This window comes from Colobus angolensis, unplaced genomic scaffold, assembly GCF_000951035.1.
Source record: "Colobus angolensis palliatus isolate OR3802 unplaced genomic scaffold, Cang.pa_1.0 Scaffold61, whole genome shotgun sequence".
Taxonomy (NCBI): Eukaryota; Metazoa; Chordata; class Mammalia; order Primates; family Cercopithecidae; genus Colobus; species Colobus angolensis.
In genome coordinates, this window is record NW_012119710.1 from 458,067 (window position 1) to 482,313 (window position 24,247).

The 24,247-nt window shown below is 39.5% G+C and overlaps 1 protein-coding gene across 3 annotated transcripts in view; it reads left to right on the plus strand.

Annotated features, from left to right (window-relative positions):
• The window catches only part of TTC17 (tetratricopeptide repeat domain 17), a 146,344-nt gene that overhangs the window by 63,376 nt on the left and 58,721 nt on the right, over nt 1-24,247 (plus strand). The window lies entirely within an intron of this gene.

Genomic DNA, 24,247 nt, shown 5'->3' on the forward strand with positions numbered 1-24,247 from the left:
GATATTGAAAGCGGCTGGTAGAGGGAGCTTTTCCGAGTGCCGCGCAAAGGAAGCATTGGGAGAGGTTTCTTACTCCGGCAGCTTGGGTTAAGTCAAGTCCTTGGCAAATAAGTGTTAGCCATGAGAATGGGTCCTCATTGTTAGAGGGGCTTGGGGGGCTTAACAGCTTCTGTATTTTTTTGTTCATGAGATTTTACAGCTGAGGTTAAATTTTGTAGGGTCTGTACACCGTTAGGGAATTGTACTTGCTGAACGTATATTCTCTTTACCTGGATGGTTGCAGTGGGATATGAGGAAGAAGATGATGCATATAGTCCACCTTTTACTCCCTGGGCCTACCGAGGGTCCCAGGGATCGTTAATAATAAGACTATATGTTCCTGGCGAAGGGCTTTGAAACATATTTTTATGTTGGGATTGTGCAAAGAAGTCATACAAAGGATGGATTTTGCAGTAATTGTATGGACGCCCGAGGTTGGTTTTTGCCAGTAGTTCTTACAATTATATTCTGTTTGGTCATATAAGAAAAATATGGCCGGGAGGCCTCCAGTGATGGAACTTAGGGAAAAGTTTAGGGAGAGGGCAGATTGACAGCCCTGGGGGGACATTCTGCAGTGCCCTGCATGACTGAGTGTACCTGGTTGTCTGTAGACCAGGTTTCAGTTATAGAAAATTTCCATACAAAGTTAGGATTAGTAGGAGTAACTAGGGGGATTAGAGTGAACCATAATAATGGTGGCAAAAGTGTAGAGTAAGTTCAACATTGCTGAAATCACAAAGGGCACCCTGCCAAGCTAGGTCTTCTATGAGAGTAAAAAGTCGGGAGACCCACTGGTTGGGGGATGGGTCGGGGAGGAGGGTATCTATGGGGTTTGTGAGGGAAAAGTCAGTTAAGATGAAGAATAGTGAGGAAACAGGAAAATTTGAGAAGGGTGTGGCTCATCCAGCTTGTTTCTATCTTGGTTATTTTTAGACGGGTGGGCAACAGGTGGGTGGACTGCCACTTAGCCTGAGGGGGCTAGGCTCTCTTCAACTGGGTAAAATGGACCCAGGAACTGTGACCTAAAAGCTTGGCCACTGTAGAAGTGGTAAGAGTTACTGTATATGGGCTCTTCCACTTAGGAATAAGGTATGTAGATCCTTGAGTAGAACCTGGTTACCTGGAGAAAGGGCCGAGGGGGTGTCTGGATTTCCTTATGTAGGTGGGGGAAGTGACCTTTTGGCGTGTTCTCTAAGTAATTGTCTTAAGAGAGAGAGATAGGACAAGTAGGGTGCCAACGATGTGGGAAGAATAGGAAGTTCTCGTAATGCAAGAGGGCGCCCATAAACTAGTTTAAATGGGCTAAGGCCTGTAGGGCTTCTAGGTGTCGCCCGTAGTCTGGTAAGGGCAAGGGGAAGTAGGGTTACCCACGATTGACGTGTCTCTATGGAGAGTTTGGTTAAGATGTCTCGTCCTAAGAGGGGGGTGGGACATGAGGGCATGATGAGGAAAGAGTGGGCAAAACATGCATAGTCCAGGCAACAGTTTAACATTGAGTTCTGGCGAGGGTTAGGGTTAGACAGTTTACCGTCTTCCTCAACTACTGAGATAGTGGATGGCTGGCTAGGACCTCCATAGATTGACAAAACAGAATAGGTAGCCTCTGTATTGATGAGAAAAGAAATTGGCTTACCCGCTAACTGTAGAGTTACCCTAGGCTCGGCGAGGGTGACCGGGGTCTCCGAGTGTGGGCACCGTCAGTCGTCATCCAGGTGTAGGAGCTGGAAGGAGCCTTCCGACCCTCGAGGAGAGGCACCACGTTGAGGTGCAATGCCTGCCCTGCTGGCGGGGCAATCAGACTTCCAGTGTCCTTCCTGTTGGCAGGTTGGGCACAGCGTGGTAGGCAGGCAAGGATTTGGACACTGTTTTGCCTAATGCCCGGTTGTGCCACACTTAAAGTATGGACAAGATGGAGTGACCGGCTTGGCCTGGGGACACTGGTTTGCATAGTGTCCTGGGTCTCCGCATTTATAGCAGGAGCCCTGAGGAGACTTGCCCTGTGTCTTCCCTGCCGGCAGAGTGGGCAACGCTGGTTGGAGGGCAGCCACTAAAGCTTGCGCCTCAAGCGCAGCCCTTCTTTTCTCCTTGTCTAGCTCTGCGGCCTCAGCTGCTGCTTCTCTGGAGTTAAAAACTTTGAAGGCTAATTTTTACTAGGTCCTGTATGGGAGTCTGAGGCCCATCTTCAACCTTTTTTAGCTTTTTTCGAATATCTAAGGCTGACTGGGAAATAAAATAGGAGGCTAGGACAGCTGCCCCGGCTGGGGAAGTGGGGTCTAGCCGGGTAAATTGGTACAGTGCCTCTGTAAGGCGATTTAGAAAGGAAGCCAGGTTCTCATCTGGGTGTTGGATAATTTCCCTTAATTTATCAAAATTAACCACTTTGTTAGAGGCTGCCTGCATACTGGCCAAGAGACATTGAATCATAGTGTCCCTCCTATGGTGGCCAGGCTGCTGTGGTTGGTAGTCCTAATCTGGTTCTATGGACGGGACAGCCATCTCTCCTAACGGGACAGTGGGATCGGTTAAATGCCATTGATCTGCATGTTGCCTGGCGGCTGCAAGAATGCGCTCTCTTTCCTCTTGGTTAAGGGAGGAGGACAAAATGACCTGTAAGTCATGCCAGGTTAGATCATATGCCTGACAAAGGTACTTAAATTTTTTGGAACGTTGCGTGGGGTTGGCTGAGAAATCGCCAAGTCATTGTTCAATTTTGGAGAGATCAGCCAAGGAAAAAGGGACATGGACTCTAACTAGCCCTTCGGCTCTGGCGACCTCTCAGAGGGGGGCCAGTAGATTGGTAGGGGAGGCAGGGTTAGGTTGGTTAGTGGAAGGCTGATTTGTAAGGTTTGGTATAATAGTGTTTGAACGGGTATGGGCTGCAACGGGAGAGGTGAGAGGAGTGGCTGCTGAGGGAGGAGTGTCGAGAGGGGCGATGGGAAGTGCATAGGGAGGGGTAAGGGGAGTGGCTGAGGGAGGGGTGTCGGGAGGGGCGGTGGGAGGTCCATGGGGGGGGGTTGGAAGGTCAGGAGGGAGGTCGCCCGCCTTCCGCCCCATCTGAAATGGAGGTGGAGTCCTCCTCAGTTGCTGAGGTGGGGGCCGAGGGCCGGGTTTTTGCTAACAAGACCTGGGCCATTGAACACTGGGCACGCAGGTCCGGGCGAGAGCGCAAGTCCTAAAAGCCTTGGACATAATTGATTTCTGACCACTTTCCTAGCCTTTGGCAGAAATTAGACAAATCAAGTAAAATATTATAGTCAAGGGTTCCTTCTGGTGGCCATTGAGACTGATTATCTAACTTGTATTGTGGCCATGCCACCGTGGAGAGGAAAATTAGTTGCTTTCGTTTAAGATCTTGCTCTAATTGTAAAGTTTTGAGATTAGCTAGAAGACACCTTAAAGGGGTGTCTCTAGGTATTTTGGATTAGGGATTTCCCATTGCCTCTCTCTCGCGGAAGGCGGAAACCGGACTCTATCTGGCTACAAAGCATCCTTTGGAGCCACTAGAGACCGGATGGCTCCTGGAGCCAGAATGGAGATTACCTCCAGGCGGACGTCTCTGTCCTGGACCGGTCTCATGCGGACTGGAATGGAGTTCCTTTGGGCAGACGTCTCTACTTTTGGGAACTCTCCTGTGGGTCACCTGGTGACCAAAAAGCCTTGGGCCTGCGCAGGACTTCTGGCCAAGGAGTATGAGAGGGAGGCAAGAGGTACTCACCCCTAGGAGACTTGGAGGTGTGGAAAGCGAAGTCTAGGTCCTGGTCCATCCGTGGCGTGGAAGGAGGAGGCTCCTCGGACCCTGGGGGGCCCTGAGGAGGGGTCTCCTCCCGGGTGTCGGCACCACCTGTCTTAATTTAATTTAATGTAACTTAATTTAGTAGAGCTAAGTAATTAAACATGAGGCCAAAGTACATAAGAAAGCGGCAGCCCTTTATTGCAAATATGCACACGCTCTCGGGCGAGGTTCTCTGGTCCTCAGGTGTAGGGGGCCAGGGAAGTCGCGCAGGCACTCTCGGGTGAGGTTCTCCAGTCCACGAATGTGGGGGCCGAAGAAGTCACCGACATCCACTTATTTATGTGACTTGTCTAAAAGACATCAATAATTATTAGTAGATTTGGGACCAGAAGTGGTTTTGTTGATTCACTATACCAGACTGCCTTACAATTTTAATAGAATGACAGACAGTAAGTAGTGCTTGCCTTTTAAATCTCAAAGTCCAGTTATTTACTGAAGAAACCAAGAATCTCCCAGCAATATAACTCTGTAGCTCAGTTGTGAATCAGTGTTGAGCACAATCTGCATTACAGTTCTTTTATGAATGCCAAAGTCCCAAAACAGTACAGCAAGGCAGTAGAGTGGAGTGGCTAGCACTAGAATCTTACAGATTCATGTTTGAGCTGCAGCTCTGCCATTACTTTCTTTTTTATTTTTAAATTTTTTATATTTATGGATACATAATAGTTGCACTGTTCTTACCATATAGTAGATACTGGCTAAAAGTAAGCCATTAGAAATTCATAGTGAATACAAGGTGCTCAGAACTTTAAAGGTGTAAATTGTGAATTTTTATCTTTTTAATCCTGGAAGATATGCTGTAGTCTTTTTGTTTGTTTGTTTTAATTCTACTGCATCTTCTTGCAACACTGTGGTTTTTTAAATGTTGTGGGTTACCTAAGAACAGCCTTATAAAAAGGATTTTACTTTTTCAATGTGCTTTTTATATTAATAGAATCTCTTATTTTCTTTATTTACTATCATCTCCCTCAACTCTGTTGGAATTTATTTCTGTTTTTGAGAAGGGTTTTGTCACTATATACATGTAGTGACCCTTTTCTAAAAAGTCTTCTCCTTGGCATTAATTTCACATGTTTTTATTTAGTATTTCAGTTTCTTGAAATGTATTCTTAGTTCATGTCACTCATGTCAAGAGAGGGAATACAGTTGTCTTGAACTTTTTCCCCAGAATGTAACCTCAACTGGTCCAGGAAACTAATAACTTGGAGCAGATATTTCTCAGAGCTGTGGTATCTATCTGATAGTCCAGAGTATTCAGAGAATATTATTGGGTCCAATATAATAACAATAAAATAAAATAATTTGACATGGAAACAATTTTTTTATAATAGTTCTTTCAGAGGGAGCTCATCCATAAAAAATATTTAGCACCTTTTACATTGTAATTAATGAACTTACGAAATTTAGTTAGAAAGTCTGCTCAAACTTAACTAAGGCCAGCAGAAGAAGTTACTTAATCCTGGAAAATACTCTGCAGTCTTCTTTTTTTTTAAATTCTTCTGCATCTTCTCAGAATGCTGTGATCTTTTGAATGTAGGTTACCTAAGAACAGCTAATAGTCTGTTACTGCTGGTAGTCTTAAAATCCTTCTGATATGAATTAGAAAAAAATCCAACATTTGCTAACACCTAAATAAATACTGTTACCTCCTAATGGATATGTATGTTATAGCATTTTCTAGGTTTAAAAATTCATTAGTAGCAGTGAAACAATTTCAGTGTTGTGTTTTTCTTTGACAATGATTTTGAGTTGCTTATTTCCAAAGTAATCCCATTCATTCATAGTTACTTTGCTGAGTTGCAGCTTTGAAAAGCTAAAATTTGAAAGAAGCCAAACACCTTTATAGAAACCAGGAACTTATGTTTGAAATCTAAACAGTTGCATCTATTCTAGTTATCTCTGAGCTTTGCTAAATAATTGATTAAAACAAAACAAAACAAAACAAAAAGCAGAAAAAAACCCTCTGATGGATGATTAGGATTTCTTTACCTTTTGTGAAATCAGATGATTCTGTTTGCCGTTTCCTTTTTCATTTTTGCAATATTAAAGTAAGTTTTATAAGTTATCTTGTCTGACATAATCTGTTTTAAGTTTTTATTATGACAATACAGAGATTTCAAGAGAATGACAAGGCTTATGATTCTTTTTCCATGTAATAGTCACAGAATTCATGATAATTGTTGGCCAGGTCACGGAATTCATAATTTTTGGCCGGGCATGGTGGCTCACGCCTGTAATCCCAGCACTTTGGGGGGCCAAGGTGGGCAGATCACCTGAGGTCGGGAATTCAAGACCAACCTGGCCAACATGGTGAAACCCTGTCCCTACTGAAAATACAAAAGTTAGCCAGGCGTGGTAGCAGGCGCCTGTAATCCCAGCTATTCAGGAGGCTGAGACGGGAGAATCAGCCTTGAAGTTCAGGCTTGAACCCAGGAGGCGGAGGTTGCAGTGAGCCGAGATCGTGCCACTGCACGATCCAGCTTGAGTGACAGAGCGAGACTCTGTCTCAGAAAAGAAAAATGAATAAATAATTATTTTTACAGCAACTATAGTAATAATGTCTTAAATAGTATGACCTAGTGGTAAAGGGATGGGCAGTTTAACATTAGCAAGAATTTTGTTATTTCATATATAATCATGGAATTTTTTCATGCAGATTTTTAGTTTGTGTTTCTTGGAATGCCTATGCAGGTAATTTTATTACTTTTAAATACTGTTTTGTTCAACTTAAAAATACACAATCACTATGCTAAAAAATTTTTTTGTACTTATAAAGACTTTATAGCTAAAACTGTATTGATCAGTGAAGCATTATTTATCTGACAGTGTTTTCAAACTTTTATTAACCTAGAAATCAATGTATTGGCTGCCATTTGTTAGATGCATGTGTTCTTATAGCAACTGTTTATCATCTTCTTGTCTCCCTCTTTTGAATACAATTTCATAAATCCTGGTCTTTTATAGGTAGTTTTATATCACTACCATTTCAAGGATGCCATGAAGGAGAACTTAATAGATTGATTTTTTTTTACTTGCCCACTCTTGAATTGATTGTAAAAGTTAGTGCTTTCAGTTTCAATTAAACATCTTGTTTGGGCAGTTTTAAAATACCTACTGTTTTCCACATTTATAGGCTTGTCATTTTACAATTTTATTTAACTTAAGCAGAACTGAATTGGTTACTGTAGCAAACTCATTCTTCAATAACAACTTCGTCCTTTTAAAAGTAAAATAGAATCTGTTAAATAAACTTAAAATGCTTATATTGCAAAGTCTGTGAAGTGCTCAACACTAAAAAAAACAGCCTTTTTTTAATTGGAAAAAATGAAAGTGTCACAGAGAATGAAACTTTATGAAACAGTAAAGGTTATCTTCTCTAAAAAATGGAAAATAACTTTTAATAATAACATGAACAAAATGATTAAATATTGAATCTGTAGAAAAGTCCAGAAATACATTGATGTGGCATTACAGCATGATAGTGGATTTTCCAAGCATTTATTACTGTAAAATATTTTTGAAATACTAATCTGCAAATTAAAAAGTTACATTTAGCAAAGATATTTTATACTACTAAAGTAATCTAGACCGTCTTACTATATCTTTGATACATGTGATTTTACTTTATTTTTAATAATCTATATTTATTGTTTTTCTTATATTAGCATAAAACCAATGGTAGGTTCTATTTATTAGACTTTTATGCCACAAACAGCAACATTGATCTTTACAGCATATAATTAAGCGTTAAACCCAAGATTTCTGAGCTCTGGTCATTTCTTAATTAATTGAGGCACATGCCCACTTAAAAAAATTGGCCCAGATCCTTAGAAAGTATGAATAAATGTTATGCAGAAGAACTCAGACTTTAATGTTTAGGTGTTCCTGTAATTGTCTGCAAGTTTCTCTCTCTAATACATATTTGATAGCTTTTGTCTCTGGAGAAAAAAGTAGAATTTTCAAATCATGTACATGAGGTTTAGTATCTATTCCAATGTGCAGGTGGATTATCTTGTCTTCTCTTCACAGTGTTTCTGTATTTATAGCATCTATTTATGTAAATCATATCTCCTTTTATAACTTGGTTCATTGTCTGTAGTTTTAGTCTGTGTTCTTCAACCTAAATTTTTATAGATTTATAACTTGCAGCTTAAAGCAATTTTACAGAGTTCAGATGTCGAAGAAAAAGAAATCCTGCATTTTGCTGCCCTCCAGTGGATTATCCAGCATATATACTGCCTGCAATTAAGGGTCTTTGCTTTATCACATTTTTTTTACATTCTTTTATAAGAATTAGTGAAGGTATCTGCTTTTTTAAAAAAGATATTCTTATAGACCCAGTTTTAATAGCACTTCTTTTTTTTTTTTTTTTTTTTTTTTTGAGGCGGAGTCTCGCTCTGTCGCCCGGACTGGAGTGCAGTGGCCGGATCTCAGCTCACTGCAAGCTCCGCCTCCCGGGTTTACGCCATTCTCCTGCCTCAGCCTCCCGAGTAGCTGGGACTACAGGCGCCCGCCACCTTGCCCGGCTAGTTTTTGTATTTTTAGTAGAGACGGGGTTTCACCGTGATAGCCAGGATGGTCTCGATCTCCTGACCTGGTGATCCACCCGTCTCGGCCTCCCAAAGTGCTGGGATTACAGGCTTGAGCCACCGCGCCCGGCCAATAGCACTTCTTTTAGAGGCAGGATCTCACTGTGTTGCCCAGGCTGGAGTGCAGTGGCTATTCACAGGCTTTATCATGGTACACCATAGCTTCTAACTCCTGGCTCAGGCAGTCCTCCCGTCTCAGGCTCCCAGACAGTTGGGACTACAAATGTGTACCACTGCATCTGACTCTTACAGCATTTTAAATATGCCACTAGTTAGGTCGCCTCCATTTATTTCTGTAAAAAGAATTAAAACTTTGGTTAATGTATTGCAGATTTAAAAATCCTGAGATGCAGGTATATGCTGCAACAAAACCAAATGTACTTCTGTGTATGTAATGTGTCTAAATGTGTTATTTCTTTACTTAAAAGGGCTATAGTTATTTGGTTAACAAATAGTTTTTTAACATATCTTTAACATGTATTTAACCTGTGATAGAGGAGAGAATAGGAAAAATAATTTTTGTATTTATGAACCTACAAGCAAAGGTTGTGATTTACTCAAATTACAGTCAATCATTGGTGGAGCTGAAACTAAAATGTGAGTCCTCTCTCTTCCAGGGCCAGTGTGGTTCCTATGCGTAATTCTTCTACCTTTAGCCAGTCATAAATTATTCCACTGCCATGATTGAAAGATTGAAAGAATTCATATTTGTAGATTACTGGGACATTTTATGAAAGCAGTATAGTCACTACACTTTTTATGTCATCTCTCAAAAGAGATACATTCCTACATGAAACATGGATGTAAACTAGATTATGGGGGGCAGTCATAATGAACCCCAAGAGCATACCTAAAATGGTCTCTCAGTTTAACATATCACCCTGATCTTTTCTGAATCTTGCATCATTAGATTGCCACATAGCCTTCTATTTTACATGGAAGATCTTATGGCTGTACTTTTGTAGTATTAGCTTAGTAGACAGTATTTTTCTTTTGGGATTTCCAGCATTTAGCTTTTATGAACAAAAGGGATATTTTGGTTTTTATAACAACTTAGAGACAGTATTATCAGATTCTGATGACTAATGGTTTTATACTTCAGCCCCTGAAAGACATTATATATAAGTATTTGTTGGTTTTTAATGTGAATTTTTTGTCCTGCGTACCAAAAAAAAATCTGTTTTATTTTAAAGAATGAGCCTGTTGGCCCTTGCCTGAGATCTTTTCCCATCTATTCATCCAGTCATTATAGGTTGTTAGCCTGGCCAAATAATATTTAAGAAATATGAAATTTGATAGAGGATATAATCTTCTAAAGCAACAATTTGTTTTCTTTCAATGAAAGGAAACTGGGTGTGGTTTATTCATTCATTCATTCATTCATTCATTCAATGAACACTTATCTACTATATGCCAGTCACTATTCTAGGAATTGGAAACCAAACAGAAAATCCTTCCAGCTCTTACAGAGCTACATTCTAGTAGAGGGAAACAGACAGCAGATAATAAACATAATCATTTAACTAGAAAATGAGTGCTCAGGGGGTTGGGGTCATTAAGGAAGACCCCACCGAGAAAGTGACATTTGAACATAGACTTGAGGGAGGATAGAGGTTCTAAGCCATGCAGACATACGGCATAAAAGCATTTCAGGCAGAGAGAATAGCATTGTGGAGGCAGAGAGAATAGCATTGCAAAGGTTCATGCAAGAAATAGCAAGGAGGGCTCTCCAGCTGTGGTGGAGGTGTAGGAGATGAAAACGGAGATAAATATGGTGGAGGATAGAGCCACTTTTTTTACTGCCTTGCAGAACATTTTAATAATTTGGGCTTTTCTTCTAAGAGAAAGATGTATGACTAGGAACTGGACGGCACAGCGGGAGGTGAGTGGTGGGCCAGCAAGCAAAGCTTCACTTGCATTTACAGCCAGTCCCCATCACTCGCATTACTGCCTGAGCTCTGCCTTCTCAGTTGGTGGCATTAGATTCTCATAGGAGCATGAACCTATTGTAAACTATGCATGTGCAGGATCTAGATTACACGATCCTTATGAGAATCTAAAGCCTGATTATCTGTCTCTGTCTCCCATCACACCCAGATGGGACCATCTAGTTGCAGGAAAACAAGCTCAGGGCTCCCACTGATTCTACATTATGGTGAGTTGTATAATTATTTCATTATATATTATAATGTAATAACAGAGTGCACAGAACATGTAATGTGCATGAATTATCCCCAAACCCCATCCCCACGCAGCCCCCAGTCTTTGGAAAAATTGTCTTCCACGAAAGCAGCCCCTGGTGCCAAAAAGGTTGGGGAATGCTGACTTGGAAGATTTTGAACGCAAGACTGAAATGAACCAATTTACATCTTAACATAATTCCTCTGGTTACTCTGTTGAGAATAGACTAGTGGGATAAGAGCAGAAGCATGAAGATCTGTTAGGATGCTGTTGCAAAAATATCAGTGAGAGATAATATCAGCCTGTACCACTGGGGTGGACAGGGAGAAAGTGAGAAATGATCATATTTGGGATATATTTTGAAGGTAGAACCAACACGACACTACTAGAAAGGGATATGGGAAATGCAAGAAACAGAGGTCAAGGGTGACTCTTAAATTTGGAACCTGACCGATCAGGTAAATAGTGGTGCTATTTAATGAGATAGTCACGTCTGAGAAAGGAGCAGATTTGGGGAGAAAAACAAGTTTGGTTTTGGACATGTGAAATTTGAGTTGCCTATTAAGTGTTCAAGTAGAGATGTTGAATAGGTAGTTGGATATATGAGTTTTATGATAGGGAAGAGACCAGGATCGTAATTTATAAGTCATGGACATATGCATTTTTTAAGTCATTAGCTTGGATTAAATTACAGCAGTAATTACTATAAAAAGGAAAATGAGTCAAAAAATCAGTTACTAGGGTATTCTAGCCAACATTTAAAGGTCAGGAAGAAAAAGAGCAATAAAGGATTAGCCAGTAAGCTAGTAGAAAAACCATTCAAGTATTTTATCCAACAAGCCAAGTGAAGAAAATGTTTTAAGGGGTTATCAAGCATATCATGATTACTGTACCAGCATGCTGTATCCTGAGAGATTGAGCTGGATGTGGGCAGAGAATGAACCACTGGATTTGGTAACATGGAGATTGTTGGTAATCTTGTAAAAGCTTGTGTGAAATCGGTTTTGAAGGAGATGAGGAAGTGAGGATGGCGAGCAACTCTTAAGTTTTGCTACAGTGAAGAGCAGGAAAATGGGATATAGCTGGAGGGGCCTGTGGGATTGAAGGTATTTGTTTTTGTTATTCTAACAGTAGAAAGCACTGCAGCATGTTTCAGTAGGAATGATCCAGCAAAGTGGGAAAAATTGAAGATGCAGCAGAGGGCTAACTGTAGAAGCAGAATTCTTGAGTAGACAGGAGGGGATGAAATCTAAGGCACAAATGTAAGAGTGGTCCTTAGGAACAAGGATGATATATAAGTAAAGTTATAGGTATGTTGAAAGATTTCATGGTGGGACTTCTGATTGCTTCTCAGCAAAATATGAGGTGACTTGTCAGATGAGAATGAAGAGGTACTGAGAATGTTGGAGATTTGATGAGAGAGGAAAGGCTGAAAACAGTTGTCTCAGAATGCGAATTAACTAGAGAGGTTTCTAACTTTGGTAACTGGATAGATGTCAATGTTGTTAAGAATGGGAATACAGAGGAGAAATCATCTATGCATTGATGTTGTGCTGGGAATAGCAAGTTCAGTGATAGACATGTTCATTTGGAGATGCCCCTGATTCCCTCAGAATGTGCCAGATGTGAAGAAAATGCCAAGAATGGAATCTTAGAAAATACTAACATTTAAGGAACAGAGTCAGTGAAAGAGTGACTAAATAGGGGCACTGGAAGAGCAGGGTCATGAGGTTTAGAAGAACAGAGGGTTTGAGAAGGACAAAGAGGACAATAGTAGTGTGTCCTGTATTGGTTCATTTGCAAGCTTTTAGTTGGTATTTTACTTTTAATATTTATGGTTTATTTTGATGGGCATTAGAAAAATGTTTAACTGGTACATAAAACCTGTAATTTATGAAAAATGGTAATGATTTTCCCTTTTAACCTAAATAAGTGTAAGATTAAACTCTAGATTGATTTTAAAAAATTATGTAAGTAATGATACTGCTAGCTAGGGAAAAGTCATGATAGTCATTGGTAAATGAATAAACTGTGGGAAGCTCTGGGTTTAACAGTTTAGAAATTATTGGTGACTTCATTTTATCAGAAGCATTTTTTAAAATGGGGAAATATCTACACTAAAACAACATTAATAAATTTTAGAATAATGGAAGTATTAAAGTGAGCTCTCTATATGTAATTGAATTACTTTTAGTGCTGTTAGCATAGTTTCTAAAATATAGCTCATATTTTATCCTATTACTTAGTGACTAAAATAACTTTAAAGCAAATAGGAGATGATACCAAGAATCATTCTTTTTTCTTTTTTTTTTTTCTTCTGAGGCGGAGTCTCGCTTTTGTAGCCCAGTTTAGAGTGCAATGGCTAGATACCAGCTCACTGCAACCTCCGCCTCCCCGGTTCAAGCAATTATCTTGCCTCAGCCACCCCAGTAGCTGGGAATACAGGCCCCCACCACCATGCCTGGCTAATTTTTTGTATTTTTAGTAGAGACAGGGTTTCGCCATGCTGGTCAGACTGCTCTTGAACTCCTGACCTCAGGTGATCCACCCACCTCGGCTTTCCAAAGTGCTGGGATTATAGGTGTGAGCCACTGCACCTGGCCAAGAATCATTCTTTAAAAAACACGTAATAATAATAGAACACAAATGAGGAAAGCTTTCTGAAAAAAGTTTATTTGTTAGAAACATGAAAAGGTGGCTGGGCATGATGGCTTCACGCCTCTAACCCCAGCACTTTGGGAGGCCGAGACGGGCAGATCACCTGAGGTCAGGAGTTCGAGACCAGCCTGGCCAACACAGCGGAACCCCCTCTCTACTCAAAATACAAAAATCAGCCAAGTGTGGTGATGCATGCCTGTAATCCCAGCTACTGGGGAGGCTGAGGCAGGAGAATTGCTTGAACCCAGGAGATGGAGGTTGCAATGAACTGAGATTGCATCACTGTACTCCAGCCTGGACAAGAGACTCCGTCTAAAAAAAAAAAGAAAAAAAAAAGAAACACGAAAAGTTAATTGTATATTTTTAATAAAATAGTAGAAAACCTTGATGGGTGATTGAAGAAATAGGGCATTTCTCAGAAAGATAGTCTAAGCTCTATAAGCAAGAGGGGATCTGTTTTTTATAGCCCGCTACTCATTGAACAAGGTATTTTTAATATGGTTTGTTGCTGCAGTTGTATTTCATTCTCCTGACAGGAACTGAAGGGGACTGACTTCTTGTTATGTACGCTTGTGTGTAGTGAGTTAGGCAAGTTCATTGGACGTTGTCTAAATCTTGAGTTTTCCTTCATCATTCTAGATGTTTTGGAGACATTTCAGTTTACGTAATGTTAAGCTTTGCCATCTTAGGTAGCAAGCATTTATACAACTCTTCTCCATTCAGAAAGGTGATTCTACCTGGGCTTGGGGGGCATGCACAGTAGTCCCAGCTACTTAGAAAACTGAGGTGGGAGGATCACTGGAGACCAGGACTACGAAGCATTGATCACACCACTGCCCCTAACCTGGGAAACATGATGGGACACCTGTCTCCTAAAAAAAATAATAAGAAAAAATTATTCGAATTGGCAAAATACGCAGACAACTTATTCTACGTTGGTAGAGCAGGTTCTTTTTAAAATTTCTAAGTGATTTGTGCCTCAGAAAATTACATTTGCTTTGAGACAGTTGAAATGGGTTCCTAGTTTTAGACTATTTTTTTAAAACAGCACCAACTATGTAAACCCCTTTTCAAATTTAATCATTGGGTGATCTCTACTCAGTTCCATGACCTGATGGATATAAAGCCGTGAGTCTGATAATCATTAGAAAAGAGCATTCGTGAGATTTTAAAATACGTAAGACTGAGGATGCCTGCCATATGTAAGTGTACATGTGTATGCTGTTTGAGTTTTTCTCCCCCTTTTTTCTTGCATCACTAGTATTTATTACTAATGGTTGAATTTATTTCATAAATTCACTCTTTGGCCAGGAAAATCTCAGTCATCTGTTACTTTTCCCTAACCAGCAAAGTTTATTTAATTATTATTTCAAAGATGCAGGAGAAATTTAAATCACGTTTCACAGATATTGAAAAGACCATAGCTTTGGATTTGTCTTCCCGTTTAGTTGCCTTTTATAGGAACAAACCTAAATTTGTCATTCAAATTTTGCCATCCTTTAATCCTCTTTAGCTGTCAGCCTTTGTTAATAACCCAGTCAGGTCACAAATATACAGGGAGATGATTATAGAAAATAATAAGCACAATTTGCCTAAGTACATTTCAGGAAAAAGAGCTAGAGGTCCATGGCAGCTGAGGGGGTACCGCTGTCAAGCAAGTTTTCTGATTCCTGCTGCACCTCTCTAATAATAATGCCCTATTTTGCTTGATTATGAGAAATACAGCTAGAGAAAAACCTAATATGAACAAATTAATAATCAATTCACTACCCCTCTCACAGTACACTGGCTAAAAGCCATAAATGTTGAAAGTTGGGAGAGACTGAGTAAGATCCTCGAAACCATGTTATTACCTGCAAAGTGGACACTGAGGTGAGTGCTCCCAAGTGACTTTCATTTGGTGGCATAAAGCAAGAGGAAACAATATGTAACAAAAATACATGATATCATCATGTGTTTTTCACTTTCCCCTTGATCATGCTTTGGCCATATTTACTTAGGTGTAAGTAGATGTGTTCAAATTAAAGTGCCTATCTTAATTCCATACCCTTGAGGCAGGATCTGCAATTAGGCAATTAGAAAGCTTTATTACCGAGATCCATCCACAAGTCTCTGCTCATAACATTGTTTGATAGACGGACTTCAGTGGGATTTTTAAAACTTTGATTTGAATATCATACTTGCTACCTCTACCAATGCAAAGGACATTTCCTGGTGCTTGATCTTTTTCCTTCTATCTAGGACCTATGAGGTATTACTAGACTCAAATTTTGATCAATTATGGAATAACTAGGATCTTAAGTTCTCATTTGAAGATACTGTCCTTGTAATTCATTTAATTTGAGGAGAAAAAAAGACAAAATAGCGTTTGTAACTTCATTAGCCTCAGCCTTGCTCTGTATCCTTGCTCTAGGGAAAAAAGGCAAGCCTGATAAGCCCCAGAAGTGCTGGGCATAATTAAGGATTCCTCTCAAGGAGCTAGGAGAGTCTTGTTAGAGAGTTGTTCGATGTGCAAGGTCTGTTGGTTTAAATATCAAATTTATTACCTATACCATTGGTAAGTTTAAATATCATACTTACTACCTGAATCAAGTCTAGTTTGCTAGTAAGTTTTAAACATCAATACCATATTTAAAGCTTTGGTTTAAATATACTTATTACCTATACCAATGCAAAGGACATTTGGTTGGCCTAAATATCATACTTGTTACGTAAACCAAGTCTGTTGGTTTTCCTACTAGATCACTTTCCTCTGCGTCAGCAGGTGACCACTCATAGCAGGAAAGAGGAGAGGCAGATAGTAAACGCTACCGGTTGTGGGTAGCTAGGAAATCTAAGCCCCCCTCAACTGTGTAGGCTTGTTCTAAGTTTAAGAATTGAGTGAAGCAGACTCACTGTAAGAGTGTGTGATGGAATCAGAAAGACAGGTTGTATTTTAAAGTCACTGACTATAAGAACTTTATGACATCTGCCTTTTGCAGAATCCATGGAAATTGTACCAAATCTTGGTTCCAAATAATGATGCTATTGCGAGTAGTTTTCTTGACTACCTACATCCTGCTTTGCTAGTTTGATGAGTTAGCACACATTGCTTTCTGCAGCTCTATCCCATAACTCTCCAGCTCTTTCCCACAGCACATCCACACAAAAGTACCATTTTTACCCATCTTTCAAGACCCACTTCCACCATATGCCTTACTTGATCTCCTAATTACAAGTAATGTGTAATCAGACAATTTAATTGTGCCTCTCCTTTGGCTCCTTTGACTTGCCATGTTAGTTATCTGTGTATATCACACAACTCTCTAACAAGACTCTCCTAGCTCCTTGAGTACAGAAACCTATCCTTTTTTCACCTGCATACCCCAGCTCACCAAGCATTCCATACTCTCCCCCCAACATTTAGCACATAGAATATTTTTTAATGGCAAAGTAGCTGATGATATTTCAAGTCTGAACTACTCAGGTAACTAAGTATTAAATGTAATAAAGAGTAATTAACTTGTACCTACCCAAAGTTTGCCCAGAGTGCTTTTCTAGGAAACCCCCCTCAATATACATAAGTAGATACAAATCTCCTTTAAAGTCTACAGTTCCCACTGTAAGAGGGAGAAGAAAAATGGAATTGTATTGTCTTGCTGGTCCACTAGGAGCTAACACATCTAACAAGTGGCCTGTATTGTCCCACCTTCAGTCCCTCCTGTTTTTAATGAAAGTTATAAACTAATGTCTTTCTTGACCCTTACTGAAAACTAACACTATGGGTCAGTCTCAGGAAGTCTGTTGAATTTGTTTCCCCGGTAATCTTGCTTAAAGAAAAGTTCCCTAGGCTGAAGTAAGCCAGAGATTTAAATTAAAAAAAAAAAATAGCTATGTCAGTTAATTTTATTTTTCAATATAATTTCTGCATGGAAAAGTCTCATAGTAAACTTACAATGAATTTTAAATTTGCTTTAGATATGTACTCTGATCATTTGCCTTTCTAGAAGCACTTATAACTGCTGAAAGCCTGGATTCTTCATTAAAATAGTTTCTGACACAGCCTACATATCATGGTATCTGTGTCTCAACTGGTGCTGACTTTGCTTCCTGTGCTTTAGTCATTTAAGAGAAGGCTACATGGCAAGACCAAGAGGCCAGATTTATAGCCAGTTCTTTCTCTACTCTAAAAGGAGGCAGGGCATGTGGGATGCAGGGGCATATAGGTCTGCAGAAATCAATTCAGCTCTAAGTTCTTGGGCAAAGCAAGTCCCAGGTATGACCATGTGTGAACAGAGTATTTCCCAGGATAGAATTCAACTCCAGGATATGTAGTAAAAGGGAAACACACACACACACACGTTCATATTTGGGAATCACATACTTTTCTTTCTTTCTTTCTTTCTTTCTTTTTCCTGTAAACTCTTCTGACTTAATCACCTCACCAGGAGAGAGTGCTGATTTCAAGTCTTTAATATGGTCTGTTTTCTCTCTGCCATTATACTTTTGAGGTCAGTCAGTACATAACCATTATTTTAAAACATTCTGCAAAGAATTTCATTCAGCAGTAATTACTAAATGAGAACAGGTCTAAGGAGCCATTATTTCTTTTCAAATAATTTCTTTTTTCTTTTCCAAATAGAGGATAAAACAGGGCAGAGGAGGTGAGGCATCTTCATTTGTCTCTCAGGTGTAGTCATCGGCAACCTAGGTTTCACCCAGATTCAGGTTCTGTATGCTTATATTAGCAGTGGTTTCATTAACGATGTTTCCCAAGAATCCTCTGACAGTAGGACAGTAGTTTGTCTCTCCCTTTCAGAGTAAAACATCCTAGACACAGAGATGTAAACTGATTTGCCCAAGTTTGTACGGTAAGGCTGCAACTGAGGCAGGATTTGAATTTATGCCATGGAAGTGTTCCTCTTGGTAAAAGGTCTGTTAGACTCTGTTATAACCTCTGGAGGTGAAAATCATAAAGGTATCTATTCCCAGTAAGGTCTCCTTCTTCCTCAGCTATACCTGTTACTCTGTGTGGTACCAAAGTCCCACATGTCACCTGTAGTAAAACCTTCCTGGTAATATTTTTAAGTAATTTTGTATGACAGTGGTGAACAACTGAAAGATATATTTTTGTTCACTTCATGGCATTTTGCTATCTCTTCTAAAAGATAGATTATATTTTACTAGAGATAAATACGAAATAGTGTTATTAGGTCGCTTAAATTATAATAAAAGGAAACAGTCACCATGTGTTTTTAAGCTACCTATTTCCAAAAGAAATCATTTTTAACTGCATAATTTTGAGTGCAGTTGGGTAGAAAGGTAAGGAGAAAATACTATATAAAAAGTCACTCATTCACTCATACCTGTTAAAAGGATGATGATGTCTGTATTTTCCACCTAGGTACTTTAATTGAATATATCAGAATGCTTCCTGTAGGGTAACTTTTCTGAAAGGCAGAAGAAAGGAGACCGTAGAGTATAATATAAGCCTGTTCAAGCAGGGATGGTAGGAAAACAGAATATTCCACTGTTTCACAAAGACCACTTTTATAACATCTTTGCCTTAAATTTTGAATTATAGCTCGTATTACAAATCAGTTTATTATTTATGTCTTAGAAATTAGTTATATAATAAATTGCATGCGAATATAACTTATATTTACTGTATGAAAGCAAAAAGTATGTTTGGGGAAGGACTGAAATAAGATTAACAGACTAGAGGGGGCTGGGCACAGTGGCTCATGCCTGTAATCCCAGCACTTTGAGAGGCCAAAGAGGGCAGATTACTTGAGCTCTGCAGTTTGAGACCAGCCTGGGCAGCATGCTGAAACCCTGTCTCCACTCGAGAGGCTGAGGTGGGAGGATGGCTTGAGCCTGGAAGGCAGAGGTTGCAGTGAGCCCAGATCATGCCACTGCACTCCAGCCTGGGTGACAGAGCAATTCTGTCTCAAAACAAAAAACAAAAAACCTAGAGGGAGGGAGTTATTGAACAGCAAAGAGGTAAATGACTATAGGTAACATGGTACCTGTAGCCTTTCTTCATATTGTAAGGCAGTCTGTCTATTAAAATGTCCTTTAGAGAGCACAGAGCCGACTGTGAGACTAATTTCTAAGTGTACTAAATAATTTGAGGCTTAGATATGCTAAGGAGTTTGATCTGAATTAATTGCTGCTTTCTTCTAAAAGATTGGTAGAAATGGACTCTACACTGCCTCCAGTATCCCCTACATACATGCACACAAACGTACACACACAGAAAGTTGAAATTACACAGATACCCTGATAACTTCTTTTTTTAATTATTATTATTATTATACTTTAAGTTCTGGAATACATGTGCAGAACATGCAGGTTTGTTACATAGGTATATATGTGCCACGGTGGTTTGCTGCACTCATCAACCTGTCATCTACATTAGGTATTTCTCTTAATGGCTACCCCTCCCCTAGCCCCCCACCCCGTGACATGTGATGGTCCTCTCCCTGTGTCCATATGTTCTCATTGTTCAGCCCCCACTTATGAGTGAGAACCTGCAGTGTCTGGTTTTCTCTTTCTGTGTTAGTTTGTGGAGAATGATGACTTCCAGCTTCATGTCCCTGCAAAGATTATGAACTCATCCTTTTTTATGGCTGCATAGTATTCTATGGTGTATATGTGCCATATTTTCTTTATCCAGTCTATCATTGATGAGCATTTGGGTTGGTTCCAAGTCTTTACTGTTGTGAATAGTGCTGCAGTAAACATACGTGTGCATGTGTCTTTATAGTAGCATGATTTATAATCCTTGGGGGTATATACCCAGTAATGGGATCGCTGGGTCAAATGGTATTTCTGGTTCTAGATCCTTGAGGAATCGCCACACTATCTTCGGTTGAACTCCCACCAACAGTGTAAAAGCGTTCCTATTTCTCCACATCCTCTCCAACATCTGTTGTTCCCTGACTTTTTAATGATCACTATTCTAACTGGCGTGAGATGGATACCCTGATAATTTCTAATAGCTGGTTAATTGATCATACTAGAGATTCTGAGTTGGCTATAACTAAAAGGCCTTACTTTAAAAAGATTACATTGGGATAACTTACTATTCCAGTTTAGCTTTTCAGGGAGTCAGGGGCTAATAATATTAGCATCTTACCATGTGCTGGGCAATGGTCTAGCTCTTGCATGTAATTCTCAACAACCTAATGAAATGGATGTTATTATTAAGCTCAATTTGCAGCCGGGTGCAGTGGCACACACTGGGAGGCTGGTAAGAGGATCACTTGAGCCCAGGAGTTCAAGTCTAGCCTGGGCAACATAGTGAGACCCCCACCTCTTAAAAAACAAAAACAAAAAACTCAGTTTGTAGATGAGGAAACTGATTCACAAAAAGGTAAAAGTAACTTGTCTTGCCCCAGTCTGTACCCATAACCACTGCTCTAATGCTAAAAGAACCACACGATCTTATCATTGGTGCTGGCTTTAGTTACTTGGCTCTTACCAAGTTTTGATGCCTCTCAATTCATTTGTGGCATTTCTTTATTAAAACTAACCAAAAAGCATCCTAAGTTACCCAACCAGGAATCTCTACCAATATATGAGATTTAGAAGGTAAGAATTCTTTGTAACAAATATGTGTTTACCCAACTCTAATTGGAAAGTGGAAAATACTCTTCTAGCAATTTGTAAACAATTAAGATGAGAAGATAGGAGATCCTGAGAACTTCGTATACTTTGAAAAACTGTTTAGCCACATGATAAATTATGCCTTTACCCCTCAGGAGACTTTACTTTGACAAAGTATATTAAATATGTAGTTGTTTTTCCAAACACCCTTATAGGATAGGTTACTATTAATAACCCTATTTATGCAGGAGATACTCTAAGTGTAAGAAAAGAATGTTAATATACTAGGATCTCATAGTAGTTCCAGAATCAGAAATACCTTTTTTGGAGTTTTACATTTAGTTGATAGTCTTGTAGTCTCTTACTTCTAAGAAAAACCAAACTGTCAGGATTTGAATTAGATGCTAAATGCAAGCAAGTAACAGCGTTACACAGAAAAGTGTTTTCCATTTTCACCTGAGACCTTGTTACCTAAAGCATTTGATTTAAATAGTGTTGTTCCTTTAAAGAAAAATCATACCTCTCAAGGTTAGTGTAAGTCATAGAATCTCTCCATTTTGTGTCAGCAAAAAATAAGTCTTATGCATAGAAGATGACTTGCCACTTTCCAGGTATCTTTCCATTTTTCCTTCTCCAATATTTTCCTGTGTTTCTTTAATGAGAACGTCATTCCTACCTCTGCCAGGAAAACAGGCAATATTTTTCCACAAAGGCAACTTTTTTTAGTTCCCCTTTGAGCTGCAGCAGACCTATACTGTAGTCTAAAGAAGAGAAATTTTAAGTTCTTCTGAAATATTTCATTTACCCTTAGAAACTGGAAGGAGTAATTTTAAAAATTAGGCAATGCAACTATCGCCAAGCTATGTATGCAAATCATATCAGAATCCTAAACTGGTCTGGTTTTTTGTTGTTGTTGGTTTTTTGGGTGTTTTGTTTTGTTTTGTTTTGAGAAGGAATCTCGCTCTGTCACCAGGTTGGAGTGCAGTGGCGCAGTCTCAGCTCACCGCAACCTCCGCCTCCCAGGTTCAAGTGATTCTCCTGCCTCAGCCTCCTGAGTAGCTGGGACTACAGGCATGCGCCACCATGCCCAGCTAATTTTTATATATTTTAGTAGAGACAGGGTTTCACCATGTTGGCCAGAATGGTCTCGATCTCTTGATCTCATGATCCTCCTGCCTCGGCCTCCCAAAGTGCTGGAATTACAGGTGTGAGCCACCGCACCTGGCCAAACTGGTCTGTTTTTAATAGTTTATTGTAAGAAAGTTAGTATTCACAATTCTAATCTTAAAGCATGTAGCTTTTATGTGATCATTTTGATGCCTACTTCCAAGAAATATCCTAACACAAACCTCTTATTCTTTTTTTATTCCTCCTGTTCTCCCTGATTCTTCTCGTCTCCCTCTGAGAGATGTTGGCCCCAATTTCCTGAATTTGAGGACAAGACATTCTTAGAATGCACATGGCTTGCACAAGATGTCTGAGTTTGTGGTCATGCAGAAGGAGTAATTTAGCTTCAGGGTCCCTTGTGCACATAATATTTTATAAATTACCTACAAGGTATTTTTTCATATTGCATAAGTTTAAAAAGATGAGACCAATTAAATTTTTACTGTGGGCAGAGGGTGGGAGAGAAACAGAAGAGAATCAAATGTTGAGGGAGGAAATCAACTTCAGAAAACACAGCATTTCACTGGGTTCCAGTGTTAAAGGTTTGTCCTTTGCTTTTATAATGTTTTATACAACCTGTGTCAGTCAATGTGAAGAATGCTTTAATCAGCATCATTGTCATAATTATTTCCTCTTTGCTTTTAATAGTCATGCTTATTTATATCCCAATTAAGAATTGTCTCTGAGAAATGTGATGTTCTTCATAATAAATTATACTCAATTAGGTGTGCAGAGTTGGTTGATGTCATTATTCTGTTTTATTTTAATGCTCTTATGTTTAGCTCCCCTGACTTAACTACATATACCAGATGGTGAAAACAGAAGTGAGGGCAAATTAACAACCTCTGTCCTGTCGTAGGAGAATCTGGAGAAAGAAAGCAACTACCATTGCTCATGACTTCTTTCCCATTAGCCCTCCATGGGCGGACACGCGCACACACACACACACACCCCTTGCTCATGGCTTCTTTCCCATTAACCCTCCATGGGTGGGCGCACACACACATACACCACACTCAGTCTTTATCAAGCTGTACTTTTCACTGCTCCCAAACACAAATGAGAATTTCTGTCCCTGTTGCTTTGCCCAACACTTTATTCTTCCTTGCCTAGAATGCTGCCTTCCCTACTGACCAGGGGGAGGCTTAGAAGCCTTGTAATAAGATAAACCTGATCCAGATCTCAGCTACTACTTTTGACTTTAGGCAAGTTACTTTATTTCACTGAGAATCAGTTTCCTCATTCGTGAAATGAAGATGCACACGGTTTTTATGAGGGTAAAATGGATGAAAAAATATAAAGCACTCAAAAAATATTTCTTCTATTTCCTGTAGTTCCCCTTCTATAAGTCCTGCCTGTGCTTTAAAATTCGAGTTCTAACTACTCAAAGCTTATTCTCTGAAGCACTTATTTGGAACAAGTATTCTTTGTTGTCTTGTATTTACTGTCTCCCCAAGTTGTTTGTCAATTTCTTGAGAGCTGAAACTCTTAAAAGAATCCTCAATTTCTGACATAGTCTTGTTAAATATGGTAGCCTCCAATGTATAATAGTGTAAAAGTGGAAAATGGAAGGTGACTCTCTAAGCTTGTGGTCCCCTTACTCTAAAGTCATTAAGTTGGAAAAGGTTTTGAGTCCATTACATTTTCTTGGCACAGTAAGGGAGATGGCATTAGAAGTACTTCCGTAAATTGTGAAATCTAAGAGAGCCATCAGTCAAGAAAGAGACATCTTGTGTTTCCATTCATGTAGAGAGAGCTTGATTTGGTGAATCTGTACATACAGATAAGATGATAGATAGATAGATAGATAGATAGATAGATAGATAGATAGATAGATAGATAGATAGATAGATAGATAGGTCTATCTTTGAGACAACATTCTCTAAGGAATAAACTTAGAGTGTGTTTGAATGTTCTGGTAAAGGAGAGCAGCTACTTGTACACTCTTAACCAAAGAGTTGTCCTCTAACAGGAAAGCTGTGATTCTCCATTGGAAATGCATTTTCATTGACAATGTCCATGGAACACAGCGGGGAAAGAGGATAGCTATTCAGCTTGCCAGATCAGCTAGAACTAACCAAGGGTAGTCAAAGGAGGGACAGATGTCAGCCAGATTGCTGCCATATTAGATACAACTATCTGGTAACATACTCCCCTACCCAGAGAATGACCATCCGGTAGAGCTGAATAGTGGGGGTTTTGGTTCATACTAACACAAAACTCTTAATAG